Source organism: Tursiops truncatus, chromosome 20 (assembly GCF_011762595.2).
Source record: "Tursiops truncatus isolate mTurTru1 chromosome 20, mTurTru1.mat.Y, whole genome shotgun sequence".
Lineage (NCBI taxonomy): Eukaryota > Metazoa > Chordata > Mammalia > Artiodactyla > Delphinidae > Tursiops > Tursiops truncatus.
Window position 1 is genome coordinate 45,928,613 of NC_047053.1, and position 19,045 is coordinate 45,947,657.

The 19,045-nt window shown below is 45.6% G+C and overlaps 1 long non-coding RNA gene and 1 other non-coding gene across 8 annotated transcripts; one reads left to right on the forward strand and one right to left on the reverse strand.

The window, feature by feature from the left end:
• Positions 1 to 8,856: 8,856 nt before the first annotated feature.
• On the reverse strand, positions 8,857 to 15,966 carry LOC141277311 (uncharacterized). Of its 7 annotated transcripts, none has more exons than XR_012328463.1 (3): positions 14,969 to 15,966; positions 11,081 to 14,800; positions 8,857 to 9,175 (listed from the first exon to the last, which is right to left on the reverse strand). It is a non-coding gene; the product is annotated as an uncharacterized lncRNA (long non-coding RNA). The 7 variants fall into 7 exon arrangements; XR_012328465.1 differs by lacking the exon at positions 8,857 to 9,175 and having other exon boundaries at positions 10,074 to 11,797; positions 11,948 to 14,800; XR_012328462.1 differs by lacking the exon at positions 8,857 to 9,175 and adding an exon at positions 10,074 to 10,712.
• Positions 15,967 to 18,549: 2,583 nt separating this feature from the next.
• On the forward strand, positions 18,550 to 18,621 carry TRNAM-CAU (transfer RNA methionine (anticodon CAU)). The gene has a single exon. It is a non-coding gene; the product is annotated as a tRNA-Met (tRNA).
• The last annotated feature ends 424 nt before the right edge of the window (positions 18,622 to 19,045 follow it).

Sequence of the window (19,045 nt, forward strand, 5' to 3'; positions counted from 1 at the left end):
TTTGGCCAATCCATAATAAGTGGGGAACCTTTCATTTTCAAACAAAACACAGTCGATCAAAAGAAAGAGCATCCCATCAAGTATAACTGATGTTTTCAAACCAGTTGTCAAAGTGACCAGTGTGTTGTCCCGAGGTCCTGGTGCTCTGGTGGGGGACAACCACCACTCTGCCTTGCATTCGGAAGCTTCCTTGTGATAAAGTAACTGACTGTGTTCGGAGTATGTGTTGTGTGCTGTTGAACTTATGTAAGGCCGCTCACTAGAAACGTTCACTTGCTTTTCACATTTTTTCGTCAACACACAGTGTCCACCGCATGCAGGGAACCCAGGCCTATAGGTATGAAGAGGGTGAGTCTGTCCCATTGAACTGATGTGTCTCAACAATGTCACTCCTATGTAGACACAAGGCCCCTTGATGAAAAGATGGACAATGCCAGGCAAGTGGAAATGGTAACCACACGGTTCTGAGAAGGAAACAGGTCACCGACACTGGGATAGTCAGAAAAGGCTCCAGAGCAGAGGGGGCTTGTACCAGCCCTTCCATCCATTCCGAGTGCTCAGTAAGCACCCGTTGTATACCAGTCACAGGCCAGGGTTGGACAGAGAGCAGTGAGCAGACCCGGCAGCCACGTCCCATCAGCACGTGTGAAAGAAGGGGCCAAAAGGAAGCAGCATGCACGATCCATTGAGACAGAGGAAGAGCACCAGGAGATGCTCTCGGGGTTCAGCAGCATCGCTGCTCTTTACATGGAGCAGCTGAAAGCGGAGATGTGGAGGAGACACACCCCACCCAAAGGGCTTACAAACCTTTGTTCTCTCATCCTGGGGTGTGTCCATGCTGGACACAGGTGCAGGAAGAGAGCGAGACCACGGGGCACCTGCCCGGTGGGGCACCTGCCTGGTGGTGCTTGCGGAGGACCCACACCCACGTGTGAACACATATAGGCACAGCCAAGGAGCAGCACATAGAGCAGAGTGAGAGGTCTGAGAGGTGGGCAGGAGGACCAGAGGAGGAGGATACCTCTGACCTGAGGCCTGAAGGACATGAGCCAGGGCCACAGTGACCTCTGGGCAAAGAGCAAGGGCAATGGCCCAGAGGCAGGAGTACTATATGCTCCGTGTGTCAGGGACCCGGGTTGGGGGGCCCTGCATGAGGGGAGAGACAGCCAGGGAGCAATTCAGAGGCTGCTGCTCCATGGGGGCCCTTAGCACCTGAGATGGGAAACCACTGGGCATTTCAAGCAGTGAGCAACATGATCCAATTTAACTTTTACAAAGATCAACCTTTCTGCTGTGTGGGATAAAACTGAAAACAGGGAGGCCCATTTGTGTCTCACAATGATTCAGGCGACAGAAAAGGGTAGTTGGACTCATGATCCTCAAAGCTTTTTGCGTAAGCACCCAACAAACTATTAGTTTTGTGAAAATTTGTAAGCTTACACATTTAAGATAATAGCAAAAATTTCCACCATGTTTAAATAGCTGCAATAGATACAATTTCCCAAATATTAGAAATACTGCCTTTTAAAATAAAATCATGGGGCTTCCCTGGTGGCGCAGTGGTTAAGACTTCGCCTTCCAATGCAGGGTGTGCGGGTTTGATCTCTGGTCAGGGAGCTAAGATCCCACATGCCTCGCAGCCAAAAAACCAAAACATAAAACAGAAGCAATACTGTAACAAATTCAATAAAGACTTTAAAAAGGGTCCACATCAAAAATAAAAATTCAAGTTTTGATTAAGACTAAAGAATTGAATTATATTGGAGATTTGTCTCCATAATGTCTAAGGCTTTTTTTCCCTGACAATTAGTCCATATATCCAGTGATGAGAATTACTAGAATGAGGCAGGGTACAGAATCGGTATTATCCCTATTTTTTTCATAAATGTATACACATAAGTAAACAGAACTGGGGGAAGTTTTATTAAAGCAACCTAACTGTTCTTTGAACCTCTTCTGTCTGCAGGTCCTACATGAGAGCTGAACAGAGATTGCAGAGGTCCTGCAGGACTCGGAGATGTGGAAGCAAAGAGAAGAGATCTTGGTGCAGCCCAAGCAAACAGCTGGGACACCAGAAAGGCCACACGCTAGAAAACTGAATACAGCTGAAGAGAGGAAGTTTAAACTCAAAGTCACATCACTAGAAATCATCTGAATCAAAACACAGGGAAAGGGACTTCCCTGGTGGCACAGTGGTTAAGAATCTGCCTGCCAATGCAGGGGACACAGGTTTGTGCCCTGGTCTGGGAAGATCCCACATGCCACAGAGCAACTAAGCCCATGTGCCACAACTATTGAGCCTACATGCCACAACTACTGAAGCCCGCGTGCCTAGAGCCCGTGCTCCGCAACAAGAGAAGCCACCACAATGAGAAGCACATGCACCGCAATGAAGAGTAGCCCCTGCTCGCCACAACTGGAGAAAGCCCACGCACAGCAACAAAGACCCAACGCAGCCAAAAATAAATAAAGTTATTTAAAAAATGAAAATAAGGAAAAAAGATAACAGAAAAGAGTATTAGAGACCCATGACAAGATCAGAAAGGTCTAATGTACATGAAATTGGACTCTTAAAAGGAAGGAAAAAGAAATGGAACAGAAGAAAATTCTTTTTTATAAATTTATTTTTGGCTGCGTTGGGTCTTCGTTGTTGCACGCAGGCTTTCTCTAGTTGCAGCAAGTGGGGGCTACTCTTCGTTGCAGTGCACAGGCTCCTCCTGCAGTGGCTTCTCTTGTTGCAAAGCATGGGCTTTCGGCATGCAGGCTCAGTAGTTGTGGCTCGTGGGCTTAGTTGCTCCATGGCATGTGGGATCTTACTGGACCAGGGCTCGAACCCATGTTCCCTGCATTGGCAGGCGGATTCTTAACCACTGTGCCACCAGGGAAGCCCCCAGAAGAAATTTTTAAAGAGAGAATGTGTACAGATTTTACAAATTGGTGAGAATATACCAACCCACAGATCCAAAAAGGTTAGCAAAAATAATATATAAAATATATATTAGGGCTTCCCTGGTGGCACAGTGGTTGAGAGTCCGCCTGCCACCTGCTGCCTGCTGATGCAGGGGACACGGGGTCGTGCCCCGGTCCAGGAGGATCCCACATGCCGTGGAGCGGCTGGGCCCCATGAGCCACGGCCGCTGAGCCTAAGTGTCTGGAGCCTGTGCTCCGCAACGGGAGAGGCCACAACAGTGAGAGGCCGCGTACCGCAAAAAAAATATATATATATATAATATATATATTAACATACATAATATATATGCCAAAAATACAATAGAGGAGATGAAACAAAATTTTTAAAGTACATGAATAATTTAGTAGAAGGCAAAAGAAGGAATAAAGGGCAGATGGAACAAATACACAACAGCAAGGTGGTGGCTTTAAACCCAACCATGTCAATCATTACATTAAATGTAAACGTACAGAAAACTACAATTAGAAGTCAGAGACTTTAGAATTCCCTGGCCGCCCAGTGGTTAGGACTCGGTGCTTTCACTGCTGTGGCCCCAGGTTCAGTCCCTGGTTGGGGAACTAAGATCCGGCAAGTCGAGCAATGCAGCCAAAAAAGAAAAAAGTCTGAGACTTTAGACTGAAGGGAAAAAAAAAAAACCCACCTAATGTAAATGAGTTTACAAAATCCTGAGCAGATATAATAATATAACTGCCTAATGTTCAAAGCAAAAACTGACAGAACCAAAAGGAAAAATAACCCACTAATAATAGAGTTTGAGATTTTAACACGTTGCTATGTAATTAATGGAACAAGCAGGCATAAAAGTCAGTCAGGATATAGATTTAAATACTTATTAACTAACTCAGCCAGTTACACTCCATAAAAATGATTATGTACCCTGACCATCAAAACTCTGCAGTGGTCCAGCCACATTGTGTGCCAGCAGAGTAAGAAGGAAGAAGGCACTGGGGAGAAGTCTCAGATTTCCACCTGGGTCTTTCCACTAACTGATGAGTGGTGTGGTCTGGGCCCCACCGTCTTGTCCACATTCTCAGTTTCCTCACCTGCAAGGTGAGCCACAGCACGGGCTGCTCTCAGAAGCCTCTTCCAGCTCTAACCCTCCATTCTGAGGAAGCTCTAGGGGCTACCCCAGGATGCTACCCCACTTGAAAACCCTCTTTTTAGAATAAAACGAGATTCATACAAGGCCTGACACCTCCAGTGTTTATGTTGGGGCTGTCCTGACGGAACCTGCTATCAAAATTGTCTGTGATTCAGTTAACAAACTCTTGTGCAGCGTTCTCTGCATGCCAGGTACTGCTCTAAGGACTCTAGATACAGGCTCAGGCCATCCTCATGATACACGTCTAGTTGATAGATGCTCTGACTGCCCACATATTACTCCTCGGAGGCACAGAGAGGTTGACTAACTTGCCCATGTCAGCACACCAATCTGTTCTTTATCACTTCATTGGAGAAGCAAAAACAAGGCTTCCTGTGTGCCACTCACAATAAAGAGGGTGCGTATTGATGATATAATAATCATGAATTTTGATACTCTAAGAAACAAAAATTCAGATTAAACTCCAGCACTGCAACTGGTGTCATTTAACAAAATAATATGAACAACTTGTGATGAGAAGTCCTGTGATCTTGAGAATGTAACACCAGTTATCATAATTTTTCCTAGTAAAAAACCTTCAGAAGGGGCTTCCCTGGTGGCGCAGTGGTTGAGAGTCTGCCTGCCGATGCAGGGGACACGGGTTTGTGCCCCGGTCCGGGAAGATCCCACATGCCACGGAGCGGCTGGGCCCGTGAGCCATGGCCGCTGAGCCTGTGCGTCCAGAGCCTGTGCTCCGTAGTGGGAGAGGCCACAACAGTGAGAGGCCCGCGTACCGCAAACAAACAAACAAACAAACAAAAAAACCTTCAGAAGTTCATGGTTAGACACCAGATGGAAGCCAGACCCAACAGTCTGTGTTTCCTCCCTGTCCGGCTCCTGCCCATTTCTTCCCACTGCACCCAGGTGGCATAGAGGACCTGTGCCCACCAGCCCTTCAGCTCCACCTGTGCCCAACTCTACCCCGACCACCACCTGCCCGTTGATTCCTGCATTCCACCTTTGTTCATCAGCTGCCTGCACTCAGCACTCCTCCCGCCTATCCAATTCCCTCTCCCTGCACGAAGTATTCCAGTGCTGCAGCAACTCTGCTAGGCTCTCCAGGGCCCCGGACTTCCTAATTTGTGTGTTCTGTGACACTCAGTAACATACTGCCTACCTTGCATTGTTACTTACTTTCCATACTGTTACTTTTCACTAGTGTGTGGTGTATGTCTTGTCTCCCTGACACTATTACTGCAAACTTTGAGCTGCCACTCCCAGTGACAGGCATTCAGCGCACAGCTGCCTCAGGAAATCATGCAGCTCTAACCATCTGACTGGGCTGCCAGGTGCTGCTTTCAGCTCTGTCCTTGGCTGTGGGTACCCTAACCATTTTGACAAGATGGAAGCAGCACTTCGAATTGCATGGAAAAAAATGTACTCTACAGAGAGGAGACAAATATTCTTATTTTGGCCAAGCTTTCAGAGGAAATATAATGTATGTTCATTAAAACATGGCCCTGCTGGTAGTCAGTACTGGAAATTCAAAAGGTATTACCTTGGATAAAAGATTAATTTCACATTTCTGGTTCTCTTTACAGAAAACACAAATACCACGGAATAAGTCATAGTATCATAAACTTTTTGCTACCCAGGATTCTGAGACGAATGAAATGTTCCATTTGATCACACATCCTCGGCTCTGAGGCAGGAAAATGGCTGTTCCTATGTTCCTACCTCAACATCACAGAGCTGGCAGGTAGTAGGTATTTCATATATTTGTCAAACCATGGAGCTGAATTGAGGCCCACTTGATAAAGAAATCCAAATTTATCATATGATGATATCACTTATATGCGAAATCTAAAATATGACACAAATGAACTTATCTACGAAACAAACAGAGTCACAGACGTAGAGAACAGACTTGTTGCCAATGGGGAGGGAGGAGTGGGGAAGGAAGGGTTGGAAGTTTGAGGTCAGCAGATGCAAACTATTATATATATAATGGATAAACAACAAGGTCCTACTGTATAGCACGGGGAACTACATTCAATGTCCTGTGATAAACCATAATGGAAAAGAACAGGAAAAAGAATGTATATATGTATAACTGAATCACTTTGCTGTACATCAGAAATTAACACAACATTGTAAACTATACTTCAATAAAATAAATTTTAAAAAATTTATAATATGACTGTGAAGTTTCAAATAGTTGTGATACAGTCACAACAACCTGACATCAAAACCTTACTCACGTGACTTTTCTTGACAATTCAGGAGGCATTTCACGATCTCACGGTGCCCATGATCATAATTACAAATACCGTTTTTTCACTGGCATGATATATGTGGAAAAGTACCTGCCAACGTGGAGTTCATCCTGATTGGTTTAGTTAACTATATTGGTATAGATCATTAAACAAAAGTAGTGTATTCTTGAATACTGATTTGCTAAGTTGGTTATATGGCCCAATTGATCTATAGAGTCAATATCATCCCAATCAAATCCCCAGCTAGCTTGCTTGTAGGAATTTACAAGCTGATTCTAATATTCATATGGAAGTGCAAAGGATCAAAATGATCTTGAAAAAGAAGAACTAAGTTTGAAGGATTTACAGCTATATTAATATAAATTAAAATAAAGCTGTAATAACCAAGTGAATATAAGATGCCTTCTCTAATTCAGCCTTTAACAAAAAGCTAATAAAATACAGTATAGCTATAGTAATCAAATCAACATAAAACTATACTAATTAAAATTGTGTGGTACTGGTATAAGAGTAGACAAATCAGTGGAACACAATAAAAAGTCCAGAAATAAACCTCCACATACAGAATCAATTGATTTTCAACAGAGGTGCCGAAGTTACTCAGTAGGGAAAGGGCAGTGTGACATAATAAATATACACCTGGCCTGTGCCCCTGGCTCCTGACACAGAGCTCCTAAATCCCTTGGAATTTCCTGGGTGATAGGAGCATCTTTTGTTCTAATGAGGCAACTCTGGGTGGGCTCCTGGATGGGGGCTGGTCACCAGAAAGACCGAGCCAGGGTTAGAAGCAGAAGTTTTAGCCCCACCCCCATCCTCTGGGAGAGGGGCTGGAGATTGAGTTAATTATTAATCATGACTATATGATGAAACTTCCATAAAAGTTTCTAAACTATGGGGTTCAGAGAGCTCCCAGGTTAGTGAACACATGCATGTGCCAGGAGGGTAGTACCTCAACCCCACACAGGCAGAAGCTCCATTTAAGACCCTTCTGGAACTCTCATACATCGTTTACAGTAAGAACATACAATGATGCAGCCACTTTGAAAAATGGTCTGACAGTTCCTCAAAAGGTTAAACATAGAGCTACCACATGACCCTGCAATTCTACTTCTAGACATATACCCAAGAGAAATGAAAAAGTATGCCCATACAGAAAACTGTACATGAATGTTCATAACAGAATTATTCAAAATGGCCAAAAAGTCAAAACAACTAAAATGTCCATCAACTAAAAAATGGACAAATAAAGTGTGGTATATGGGGACTTCCCTGGCGGTGCAGTGAATAAGAATCCGCCTGCCAATGCAGGTGACACAGGTTCGAGCCCTGGTCTGGGAAGATCCCACATGCTGCGGAGCACCTAAGCCGGTGTGCCACAGCTACTGAGCCTGCCCTCCAGAGCCCGAGAACCACAACCACTGAGCCTGAGCACCACAACTACTGAAGCCCGCGTGCATAGAGCACGTGCTCTGCAACAAGAGAAGCCACCGCAATGAGAAGCCTGCACACTGCAACGAAGAGTAGCCCCTGCTCACCACAACTAGAGAAAGCCCCCCCAAATTTTTTTTTAATTAAAAAAATTTTTTAATGTGGTGTATCTACGCAACAGGGAGGAGATATGGGGATATATGTATATGTATAGCTGATTCACTTTGTTATAAAGCAGAACTAACACACCACTGTAGAGCAATTATACTCCAATAAAGATGTTAAAAAGAAAAAAAAATGTGGTGTATCTATACAATGCAGAATTACTTGAAACCAAAAATTTAAACAGTAATACATGCTACAACATGGATAAAGTTTGAAAACATTATGCTAAGTAAAAGACACCAGTCACAAAAGACCTCATATTATATGGTTTAGGAAGTCTACTCAATAAACAATGCTGGAATAACTGGATATCTGAATAATCATAACAACCACAAATGAAAACTCTGACCCGTATCTTACACCATACAGAAAAATTAATTTGAGATGGATCATAGAGCTGTATGTAAAAGCTGAAACTATCAAGCTTCCAAAAAGAAAACATAGGAAACTATCCTTGTCTTTTGGGTCCCAGCACCCCAAACATGAAAACCATAAAAGGAAAAGAATTGTTTAAATTAGAGTTATGAAAAAATAAATAGGCAGGAGGCTTGAACAGCTACTTCACAAGAGAAGATATGTGAATGATCAATATACACATGGAGAGATGTTTGGCATCACTAGTCATCAGGGAAACGCATATTAAAACCACAAGGTACCGGAAGAATGGCTAAATTTAGTAAGACCGACCTTTCTAAGTGCAGACAGTGATGTGAAGCAACAAGAACTCTCGTATGCTGTCGGTGGGAATATAAAGTTGGCACCACCACTCTGCAAGAAAGCCTGGCAGCTTTTTACATAAAGTCTTACAAACACACACACACACACACACACACACACACACACACACCCCTACCACGTATGTGTAGATGCAACCACTGCACTCCTAGGTACTTACCCAAGAGAAAAGAAAGCAGATGCCTGCAAAATTGCTTGTCCAAGAATGTTCATAGCAGCTTTATTCGTAATAACCAAAAGCTGAAACAACCGAGTGTCTTCAGCAGGCAAGTGAGAAACAGATGGACGGGAGGGGTGCAGCGGGGCAGGGGCGCCTCCCCGGATTCCGGGGAGCTGGTGCGGGCTCTCCCGGGCACGCCCTTTGGTGCCTCCTCATATAAGCATTTTGTGGAAAGTGTTTTGAGTTTTCACAAAAAGGTCATTCGAATAGAGCAAAGCTGGAAGTGTGGTGTCTTCAGACTTGGAGGTTCCAGGTGTAGGAATTTACAAGTTACCAGCACAGCTGTGCTAGGTTGATTCCTGCAGGGTTCAAAACAGAAATCTACACAGCACTGTAATGTACATCAGTGGCAGCCAGCTGCATATTTACTAGGACATCCACACATTAAAGAAGTGAAGAGGTGCCAAGACTTCCCTGCTGACGCAGTGGTTAAGAATCTGCCTGACAATGCAGGGGACACCCAGGAAGATCCCACATGCCTTGGGGCAACTAAGTCTGTGCTCCACAACTACTGAAGCCGTGTGCCTAGAGCCCGTGCTCCACAACCACACAAGAGAAGCCACCACTATAAGAAGACCGCGCACCGCACTGAAGAGTAGCCCCTGCTCTACGCAACTAGAGAAGAGTAGCCCCTACTCCATGCAACTAGAGAAAGCCCGTGCAGCAACGAAGACCCAACGCAGCCACAAATAAATAAATAAATAATAAATTAATTTCAAAAAAATGAAATGAGGGCTTCCCTGTTGCACAGTGGTTAAGAATCCGCCTGCCAATGTGGGGGACACGGGTTCGAGTCCTGCTCCGGGAAGATCCCACATGTCGTGAAGCAGCTAAGCCAGTGCGCCACAACTACTGAGCCTGTGCTCTAGAGCCTGTGAGCCACAACTACTGAGCCCATGAGCTGTGACTACTGAAGGCCACGCGACTAGAGCTGGGGATATGCAACAAGAGAAGCCACTGCAATGAGGAGCCTGTGCGCCACAACGAAGAGTAGCCCCCACTCACCGCAACTAGAGAAAGCCTGCATATAGCAACGAAGACCCAATGCGGGCAAAAATAAATAAATTAAATTAATTAAAATAAATAAATAAATTTTAAAATTAAAGAAAGAAATGAAGGGGTGCCCAAATAAATAAACAACATATATATATATATATATATATATATATATATATATTTTAAAAGGAATTCCCTCGTGGTCCGGTGGGTAAGACTCCACGCTCCCAACAGGGGGCCCAGGTTCGATCCCTGGTCCGGGAACAAGACCCCACATGCTGCAACTAAGACCTGGTGCAGCATGCATGAATGAATGAATGAATAAATAAATAAATATTTTTTAAAAAAAGGAAATGAAGGAGGTATCTGCCCAGGTGTGGTAATGGGGATGTGGTGTGTGCCCCATGGTCAGGGCTGATCTATCACCTGTTCACCAGGAAAGGCCCAGAACAACACTCTCCCAGCTGCTCATATGAGCTACTCCCACTTCTTAGGATTCTGCCCTTTTCCATAATAAGAAACAATAAAAAGCATGTCTCACTTTTGTCATTGCAATTTAAAATTACATTTTAATTAAGGTTGGAAAACATAATTAGGTCATTTAAAAGTTAAAAATTGGTAAAATGTTTTAAACCCTGTCTAATTTTTGGAAAAAGTGAGTTTTATAGGTGAATAATACACACATTCCTAGTTGAATTTCATTCTAAAAAAATGAGAGCTTCAGGGACTTCCCTGGTGATCCAGTGGTTAAGAATCTGCCTTCCAATGCAGGGGACGTGGGTTCGATCCTTGGTCAGAGAACTAAGATCCCACATGCTGCAGGACAACTAAGTCTTCACGCTGCAACAAAGATCCCACGTGCCACAACTAAGACCCAACCCAGCCAAATAAAATAAATTTTTTTTAAAAAATGAGAGCTTCAGAGATAAATCTTATAATACCAATTTTAAAAAGAAAATACTGAGAATACCCTTAAATTTGCTGATATTAACTGGACCTGAAAGTGTGTTTCTAATCCTCCTCCACCAAAACCTCTTCTCCAAAGACCTCCCTTTGGAGCTTTGGAAAGAGGGGGAGGCGTGTTCTCACTCTCTGTACACCTGGGGGCAGGAAGGGGGTCCTTGGGTGTGTCCCTACATAGTTCTTCACACGTCACAGAAGCCATTACATATGTGGCTATGTGTACAGTAAGTCCCCTAAATACGAACCTTCAAGTTGCAAACTTTCAAAGATTCCGAAGTGCATTCCACCAATGTGAGTGAAATTGCAGCTTGCTCTCCATCTCCAATTGCTGACGATCCTTCAGCTCTACCGTCTCCCACCTCCTCTCCCTCCTCCAGTCAGTAACTCTTCTTGCCTGTTCACTCGATGCCAGATGCTGTGTGCCAGCTGTTCTATTTACTGTAAGATTAAAAATGTTTTATTTTTTGTGTTTTGTTTTTATGTATTACTTGTGTGAAAAGTATTATAAACCTATTACAGTACAGTACTATATAGCCAATTGTGTTAGTTGGGTGCCTAGGCTAACCTGTTGGACTTATGAACAAACTGGACTTACGAACGTGCTCTTGGAATGGAACTCATTCGTACGTAAGGAATTTACTGTACTTACCTCCTGAGTTAAGGCAATGCTCCCAGAAAGGCAGCCCTCAGAATGTGCCCTGGGGCAGGGGGGCCCTGCTCCAGCTGTCTTGTGTGCCTCTGTGCTGTAGGCCACATTTTTTAAAAAGATTTATTATTTATTTATTTATTTTTGGCTGCGTCGGGTCTTAGTTGTGGCACTCAGGATCTTCGTTTAGGCATGCAGGCTCTTGGTTGTGGTGTGCGGGCTTTTCTCTAGTTGTGGTGTCCAGGTTTTTCTCTAGTTTAGTTGTGGCGCACAGGCTCCAGGGCACGTGGGCTTTGTAGCTTGTGGCACACGGGTTCTAGTTGAGGAACGACAGCTCAGTAGTTGTGGCACGTGGGCTTAGTTGCCCTGCGGCATGTGGGATCTTAGTTCTCTGACCAAGGATCGAACCCACGTCCCCTGCATTGGAAGGCAGATTCTTTACCACTGGACCACAGACCACATTTACCTAAGTTTGAGAAGAACACCAGGAATGGCCTGGGAGCGGGGGATGAAGGTGTGAGGCGTGTGCCCCTTGTAGTGACGGTGTCCCATGGTCAGCCACATGCAGACCCATCTTCGGTTGCCCTTGGCATCGCCATCCAGCCAAGTCTCCTCCAGGTGACCTTTCTGGATCTCTGTGCTGAGGTTAGTGTCCCCCAAAGCCCACATGGAAAACATGCAAAACACAGACAGTAGGACAGACAAGGATTCAATAGCTAAAGGGTATTTCTGAATAGAGGAACTTCTATCGCCTCAACTCAGGGCCCCCAGCCCCAGCCCCACCCAACCCAGGCTGTGGCTTCTCAGAATTTGTCTGGGCATCTCTGGTCCTCCCATCTCCTGAGCTCTAAACCTCCAGCCTAACTTTGACTCATGGGCTACTCATCGCCCATTCATGCATTCACTCTTTCATTCCTTCATTCAGTAGCTTGTCCACTCATCAAACATTTCCTATTTCCAGCTTCAGGCTGGGCCCAGTGCTGGATGCCCAGGCCCACGGGGAGCAAAGGGGAGCCGGGCCCTACCTTCATCGGGACAGGGAGGGGAGGCAGCCTTGATTCATCACTCCTCACCTGGACCAGCAGCCCACATTCCCTCACACATGGCCAGCCTCCTTCCCCGGGTCCCCCTCCCCTCACATGCTCACCCAGCCACCCAAATGCAAGACCCGGCTCCCATGGCACCTCCATCAGCCGCCCCGGCCACCTCCCATACAGTGAGAACTGCTCCTCCCTCGAAGCCGCTTGGTACCCACCTGGTTCCCAGCTTGCAGTCTGGGACAGTCATTGTGTACATGTTATCCCAACAGGACTCTGAGTCTGGAATTGGATTAGGCTTGGCACTGGTCTGATGCAGAGTAAGTTTGGGAAAGTGACATAATGAGTGAATGATTATTCCAATCAGTTACTGTCCATTGGCCCATGCAGAAAACTTCTCTGAGCTTATGTGAAGCACAGAGGACCAAGATGAAAACCTTGCCTCATCCTGCTGGCCCTGGGTTAGGGATGAGAAATAGAGAGGAAGCAGGCAGTCAGAACATGAGCATGGAAGCTGAGGCAACTATTTTGTAGAGAATTCTGATGGTAAACATCAAAGCTAAACATGTCAATTCAACATCGGTGCAGAGCTACATCTGTAGGAGACACTGTGCTTCATTTAGGAAATAAAAAGATGAGAAGACAGGGATCTTGCCTCTAACAAATCAAGTACCACAATTTTTAAAAGTGGGCAAAGAAGATTTCTCATGTTGGAGAGTGAGTTACAGAGAAGCAAGGAAAGGCTGGAGGAAACCATGTGGTTCTGGACTAGAGCTGGAAACGTCAGTATGAACTCATTTCAACCTTCATATGACACAGCAAAAGGGCCTGAAGAAATGTGTTTTCCTATGATAGAACTCCTTCACACAGTCACCTGTAAATCATTGTATGTGGTGTACAGTTATTTTATTTCATAGTCATGGAGCTCAGTACACGTAGGGGCAATAAAAAATGCATCTGAGTTGCACTTGTACTTGCCTTAAATTCAGATTAACTTTGTATACTTTTAAAGAATTACCGATCATATCAAAATTCAAACAGAGGGAAGTAGTTTACTGGAAGGGAGGGGAAAAAAAAAACAAAAGAAAAAGTCTGGTAGAAACTTCAAAATATCAAAACACATGTAACACAATGGAAACTAAAAACGGTAATGGTCAAAATCATGAAGGGAAAGAATCATGATAGCTAAGAAAATATGGGTAATGAAAATGACAACACAGAGATGAAAGGTATTGTGAGAGTCAGAACACTCCTAAACAGGAAGCAAAAAACAAACAAACAAAAAAAAAACCAGAAGGAATAAAAAGCAGAAGGAAGATGATGGTAACAGAGAGGGAAACCACAACCAGTCCACTCAGCAGGACACACCAGGTGGCCCCACCCACTGATTTTTTACTTCATTGATTACTTCACTAAACCTGTTAGAATGAACACTAATTCCCCCAACCCTGTTTAATGAAAAATTCATTCCTTCAAAATTATGATTCCATTTACAAAGAATCAAGGTACAACGGACAAAAAAGATGCTTCTTAAAACATTTGAAAGTTACTTTTTAACAGGAAAACTGCTACAGGATGTTGACTAGCCTATTCCAAGACTAACATTGCCTGTATTTGTTTTGCTTGTGTAGTTTTCAACAAGACAGACATCACTTACATCAGACATTCACATCAGTGGATGTCTTTAGAACTGTCAAAAATCATGAAGACTGCACAAAGCACAAGAACATGTTTACTTGGGCCACACACAAATCACATAAAAACAGAGTAGGCTCCTTCTGTAAGGAGGTCGGAAACACACAGAACGTATGGGATCCAATTAGTGAAGATGAGGAAAGCAAACATGGAAAGTGTTTTCCATTTCTTCCTGGTCTGACATGAAATACATGACACAAAGCTCCTAACAAGTCACTGTGAGGCCACCACGGATTAGAGGTGGGTCCCTGCCTCCAGACATACAGGATAGGTTTGGCCAAGTCTGATGGCAACCCTAAAAGAGTATGTAACATCATCAAAAGAACGCAACTCTGGACAATCTTTTCTAAACTATTAATAATAAAAAGCAAAATTTGATTAACCCTGCTAAAGAAAAGACTGAATTATCTATTTACCATATATAAACAGTATTACCAAATCATTCCCATATGAAGGAGTAATTAAGGTCTGCATTCAAAAATTTAGAAAAAATTGAGACTTCCCTCGTGGTCCATTGGTTAAGACTCCACGCTTCCAATGCAGGGGGCCCAGGTTCCAACCCTGGTCAAGGAACTAGATCCCACATGCTGCAAATAAAAGAAAAAAAATTAGAAAAAAATATATGAGGTGTGTTAGGCAGTTAACTAGTGAAATGTTTTATTTAAAATTTTTTTAATTAATTAATTTTATTTTGGCTGTGTTGGGGCTTCATCACTACGCGTGGGCTTTCTCTAGTTGCGGTGGGCAGAGCCTACTCTTTGTTGCGGTGCACGGGCTTCTCATTGCAGTGGCTTCTCTTGTTGTAGAGCACGGTCTCTAGGTGTTCAGGCTTCAGTAGTTGTGGTCCGCAGGCTCAGTAGTTGTGACTCACAGGCTCTAGAGCTCAGGCTCAGTAGTTGTGGTGCACAGGCTTAGTTGCTCCGCAGCATGTGGGATCTTCCCCAAGCAGGGCTCGAGCACGTGTCCCCTGCCTTGGCGGGTAGATTCTTAACCACTGCGCCACCAAGGTAGTCCTAGTGAAACGTTTTAAGTGTTTAAAGTTTGTGATATTAATCAGCTGTGTATAATTTGCAGTTTGTTGTGGTTACTTATTCCTATCAACATTCACCTTCGTATCTAATTCCGTATTCTTAAAAAGGGAGCTCCAAACTGCACAAGCTGGAGACCCCACCCATCCTGTGCCCTGCGTGGAGCAGGGCACCTGGGGCCCGACCGGGAGCGCGCAGCGTCTGCACGGCAGGGGCATCAATCAGCGCGGCCCCACGAAGGGGGCAGGCCCGGAGCTCGCCCTGTCCCCAGCGCGGCCACCAGGGTCCCCGACCCACGCCACTACATGCGAAACGTACGCAACCGCTAGGGGTAGGCAGCAGCGCCGCCGCCTGACACGGATTTACGCAGGGCACGTGACTGCCCTCCCACGTGACCGCCCCCACGTGACCGCCGACGCCGTGCAGAGGGAGGAACCCAGTTCCCCCGAGACCTGGCGAGGTCCGGGCTGGGTCTGCGGCAGTGTGGCCGCCTCCTTCGGCGACGAGTGGAGCGGGTGCCACGCTTGGCGGTGGGCCTGGGGCCCCGAGTTCGACGGGGCTTCAGGCGGAAAGCGCGGCGGCCTCCTCCCGAGCAATTAGGCACAATTGTCCGCGGGAACGGAGCGCTCCTTCGCTTTGGTCCTGCGCTTTCCCTTCTCAGCTGTGCTGAGGAAACAAATAGGCGCTGACGCGCCTTTCTAGGGCACTGCCTCTGGTGGTGAGGTACTGAAAAGAGAAATCCTTTCCCACGAGCAGAGACCTGTCATTGTAAAGCCCCGTGGTTTGCTGGGAGCGGTGTTGTGAAGGGCGCGATGACAGTGGGGTTCCCGAATGGAAAGCAAATAAGTCCAGGTCCCGAATTCGGGTCTGTTCCGACGTGACCTCACCCTCGGGTGGCTGGCTGCCCGCTCTGCCCCGCAGTCAATACTGGGATTTAGGGTTGGCCACTAAAACTTGTACGTGGGAGGCAGGCAAGGCAGGCTTAGTGGGAGAGTCTCCTTCCCTGTCCCCACGGCCAGTTCGGCCCGACGGTTAAGCAAGCATCACTAGGATGGCTGAAGAAAGAGTCTGACAGTTACCTGCAGATTACCTAGGCCACCTGGTTCAGCCTTTCCCACAGTAGAGACCTTTGGAAGAGCTTTTGTGTGGAATATGAATCTCTCAAATTCTGGACCCGTTCAGAAAAGTCCATCCCCACACCTCACTGGCAAAGCTCTTTGACCCCAACCCTCCAATGTGGTTTTGTTCAGGCCCTGCCTGAGGCATTGATGAGATGTGCTGCCCAGAGAGCTTCCCCCTGTCTTCTCCCAGTGGCCACCATTTTGCCTCACAGTGTACCTATGTGGCTAGATTTATCAGACTCAGACAACATCCTAGACCCGGGTGGTGGCGATTCAGGCTCACGGTACAGCCTTGTGGGTGCATTCCAGGGAGTCTTATCCCCCAAGGCAACTGCCGGTCTGTTTTGATATTCTGAGCCAGGGGCTGCCCCTTGTGCCCCTTGTGCTGGATGTGTCACTACAGTTGCAGAAGTCCCTGCCTGGTAGCTTTGCCCAGGCCTTTGCTAAAGTTCCTCCCTCATCTTCACTCTCCCTTCAAAGCCCTTGGCAATGTGGTTGTACGTCTGGATTCTCGTTGTGTTCTGCAGTTCTGGGTGTCTTCTGCTTCCCCTCTAGATCCACCACTACCTTCCTCTTCCCTAAGACCAACAGGAAGCTGGAGGGCCAGAGAGCTGAGTGGCTGCAGCCAATGAGAGGCACTGGTAAGGAGATTAGAGGTTGGGGGAGGGGGGAGAAGGCCTGGGTATTCCTCAGTTCTTCCCTGCCTAGCTGAAGGTCCACAGCCTGCTAGGGAAGAAGGCCACAGCTCCTGTTCTTACTGGGTCCAGGAACTCCAGCTTCCAGGCTTTGGGATTCTGACGGCTCAGCACTGTGGCCAGTGTTGGACTGTATACCGTGTCTGTGGCTTCATTTAACCCTGCTTGTAGAAATAGTTCCATGCACCCCAATGTTCATTGCAGCAGTGTTTACAATAGCCAAGAAATGGAAGCAACCTAAATGTCCATCAACAGATGAGTGGGTAAAGAAGATGTGGTACATATATACAATGGAATATTGCTCAGCCATTAAAAAGAATGAAATAATCTCATTTGCAGCAACATGGATGGACCCTAGAGATTGTCATACTGAGTGAAGTAAGTCAGACAGATAAAGACAAATATCGCAGAAGCTAAGAAAAATGATACAAATGAACTTATTTATAAAACAGAAACAGACTTAGAGAATGAACTGATGGTTACCAGTGGGGGAAGGGTGGTGGGGAGGGATAGTTAGGGAGTTGGGGACTGACATGTACACACTGCTATGTTTAAAACAGATAACCAACAAGGACCTACTGTATAGCACAGGGAACTCTGCTCAATATTATGTAACAAAATTATAGGTACACGTATATGTATAACTGAATCACTTTGGTGTATACCTGAAACTATCACAACATTGTTAATCAACTATACTCCAATATAAAATAAAAAGTTAAAAAAAAAGAGAAATGGTTCCATGTCCTTTGAATGTCCTGGTGTTCATAGTCTGGCCATAGAACTCCAGCAGTTTCAGTCTCTTTGTTTCTTTTTCCTGATGATTCTGTTGGCTTGAGAGAGGAGACACCCTACTATCTGCAACGGCAAGTTCCATGGACACTTTTTACATGAAAAGGTTCAGCAGAAATTCAGCGAATTTTTTCCCCCAAAGGATTTATTTCCAGAATGTTCTTGGGGGAATAGTTTCTACCTCTTTGAAATGCAAAGTTATTTTTGATTTTTTCTTCAAATTATAAAGCTGAACAGCAAGATTTCATAACACTGTAATTTTAAGCCGTTTTGTATGGAAAAAACAGCTTCCTTGGCCATGGGGAAGAAGTAGGTCAAGAGAAGAAGCCGAATTAAAAGGATAGTTTATTGATAATTGGGACAAATTAGGAGTCTTTTTCAAATGATGGGGAGAAACGTTGCTTTTGTTCTTTTCCGAAATCCAACCAGCATCGCTGCAATACAGAACCTGCCACCATTGTCCAAAGACACTCTGGGCTGAAGCTTGTGTTTCTTGACTTTTTTAAAACAGCAGAAAAGGACGTGAATTCAGAGATTTCTCTGGGTAAGAAGTTGAGGGAGGGAGAGCAAAAATCCACATTATTCTTAAAAGGGCACTTGCAGGAGACTCCCTCCCCCACCCTTTACTTTTGTCTTCTGGGCTGTACCCCAGGGAGGCTGTAGGGCTTGTTACAGGCAGGCTCAGAGGGAAGGACAGTACAGCAGAGTGGCGCAGCGGGAGCGTGCTGGGCCCATAACCCAGAGGTCGATGGATCGAAACCATCCTCTGCTATGAGCTTACACTTTTGCCTGCTATATCTGGCTTTTGGGTCCCCAGCTGTGGGGCAAGGTCCGCCTGTGGACCCTGGTGTCTAGGGGTGGCAGCTAGTTCTATGATGTAACGGTTAGCACTCTGGACTCTGAGTCCAGGGATCTGAGTTGAAATCTCAGTGGGACCTGTGGACCCTTTTTGTCCCTTCCCAGGGGCACTTAGACCAAGGGTGGCCAGCAAAGGGACACAGTGGCATATGGTTCTAAGGCGTAACGGTTAGCTCTCTGGACTTTGAATCCAGAGATTCAAGTTCAAATCTCGGTAGAACCTGCTTTGCCTGGGACCATTTTGTCTCCCTCTCTTGTGTCCCGAGCAGTGGGACACAGGGACATAGTCTGGCACAGGATAGGTGGTAACTCTGAGACCCTGGCAGTCCACCTGATCA